Raw genomic sequence first — 2,680 nt, 5'->3', positions numbered from 1 at the left:
GGCTGCGACCGCGCTCCCCTCGGCCCGGCACGGGGATCGGGACGGGACGGGATGAGATGGGACGGGGCGGGGCGGGGCGGGCGGCGGCGCCCCGGGGCTGGCGGGGCCGGGCGGAGCGCGGCGCTTCCCCGCCCGCCCGGGCCGCGGGGCGGGGGAGGCCGAGGGGAGCCGCGGGGGTTTCCCGGCCGCCGGGGAGACGCCGCCGCACCCAGGCGGGACAGCGGGTCCGGGGCAGCCGGGAGCGGGAGCCGCGCAGGGAGGCTCCCCCCGCGCCCTGCAGCCCGCCCGGGATGCATGGAAACAGGCCGGAGGGAGCGGGACCCGCGGAAACAGGCCGGAGGGAGCGGGACGCCTGCCGGGACGGAACTCCGCACCGAGCAGCTCGGCGGGGACAGTGACAAACCCCCGGGAGGGGAGCGACTACGGTGCTTTGCTGTGGAGGCACAGCTGCAAACAGCGCCTTCTCACACGGCTCCCACTCTTGCCAACCTCCCAGCCCTCTGATTCTCGTTCTCATAAAAGATAAAAACATTTGCAGTAATGGGCAGCAACAGGTAAAACTATAAGGGCTGTCCAGATGTCTCAGGCCCAGTGTTTGAATTAAATCATACAGCAATTGTAATGAAACGCAGCAAAGGAAGCTATGTATTTCTTCACGTTTAAAAATAACTTGTTCTGCTTTCTGACAAGTGAGGTATTAGCAGGCCTCTGAGCTGGGTGTATGCTACTTTTGTACTCACTGCAGTAGTGATCCCATATTCTGCTGCTTTGTTCTGCAGTTACGACGCAGATTCTGTTCATATTTAGTATTTAATAAGTTTTTTCAGCAACTAAAATTGTCCTAAGAGGGAAGACGTGTAAGCCCAGATGACCCCCAACACACATAAGGCCCCAGCATAAGCAATTTACTTGGAGCAAAATGTGGGCAATGGTCCTCATTAGATTAAGCAGTACATAGTTCTGGACTTCTGTTAAGCCATCTTGTGGTAGCAGTAAAAGGTATTACCTTTTAAATGTGGTCCCACCACATTTTATCTCATGTCACTAGATATCAAAGCTACAACACTGGCTACTGCCACAAGAGTAAAATGCTAGCTGCTGAGAAATAAAAGAAAAATTTGTTCCACTTTTAAACAGCTGTTTGGTTTTTTTTCTCCTTACAGTTCCCATTCGGAAGCATGCGTGGCTACAGGTTTCTATAAGCCCTGTGGAGGAAGATTCCAGTAACTTCTTCACTTCCTATTTAGAAATACGCAGTTTTACCTGCTGGTTCAGCTTCTTTAGTTCTCTATTTCTTTTGAAAATGTGTGTGTGTGACTGGGACCCTGCTGATCTGAGTTCAGGGCAGTGAAACAGAAATAACTTTAAATTAATACCAGTAGAATAAAAGACATATTTTCTACCCAGCAATACAGGCATCTTCTGTGAAGCACTGGGACAAAGTCAACCTAACTCTACTGCATTTGAAGTTTTTATTAGTTCTCATGCTCTTTACTTGTCTTGTTAGGGGCATTGTGTATGAGGATGAAAAAAGGTGCTGACAACTCCTTAATAAATGAAAATTAATGGCCATAAGTTGACATCAAGTACCCTTATGTATGTGACTTAGATTTTTCAGAGACTTTGTCTGAAACAAGTTAGTTATAAGTCAAACACCTTCATTTTGCAAGTTTATTAGCAGTTTGTTTATTCTTCTAAATATCTGTATTAAGCATTTCAGTAATGACTTCACTTACTAGTTGTTCTTTTAAGGCTTCTTTCAATCTTACAAGTTCTAACCTACAGCAGATACAAACCATGTTTTAATTGTTATATGATAAACCACAGCTAGCTTATCTTCTTTATCAATATTAGAATATACAAATGCATTTTAACTCATACTTTCCAAATCAATATTTAAGACTAGTGAATTGGAAGATAATCTTTTGGGTGCTTATGCCTTTCTTCAGGCCTGAAACTGGAGAAGCAAATTCCAAAAGGAATGGTCAGCTTGTGCTGACTCCTCCAATTTTAACTAGATATTCAGAGCATTTCAAAAATAAGACAGTTGGTACCTGGGCAACAGATGAGAAAGAGCATGGGAAGTAAGATAATTATCTTTGTGAAAGGACAGAGCAAGGCAGGTAAATTATGGTTTGTGAAGAAAAGAAAAAAAAAAAAAAAACCAAGGCCAAGTACAAAGCAAATTTTTGCATAGTATGTATTTTTTTAAATTCAGAATTAAGGGTTCAACTCACAGATTTGTCTTCAGAAGTCATTCTGCAAATCTTCCCTCGAGGATCAGCACTGAAGTCTCAGAGAGCATGTAGATATTTTTCCAGAATCACTCCTTATCTGGTTTTATCTTACATTAAAGGGCAACTCTGACAGGTAACACACAGTTGCCATGACAGTTTTAAGTAAACTGGACGAATCAGAACCTCCTCTTAGCTCTATTCCTCTTACTGCCTCTGTCCACAAATGAGGTCTGGGTTATGAGTTTAGACCAAACCATTGCAGTTACTACAAAATCTTGAAATGTTTGTGCAAACATAGTCACATCCTTTGGAGTTGAAATAGATACATCAAATATCAATTAAGAAAGAATTTCTATCACTACTGAAGCTTTTTGACTGATGAGAAGTCACTGATGAAACTTTAATTTTTGCTATATTTCTAACAGTGTGACTGATAAAGTCAC

Source organism: Melospiza melodia, chromosome 1 (genome assembly GCF_035770615.1).
Source record: "Melospiza melodia melodia isolate bMelMel2 chromosome 1, bMelMel2.pri, whole genome shotgun sequence".
Lineage (NCBI taxonomy): Eukaryota > Metazoa > Chordata > Aves > Passeriformes > Passerellidae > Melospiza > Melospiza melodia.
The sequence above is the reverse complement of the archived record's forward strand: the minus strand, read 5'-3'. Positions refer to the sequence as shown.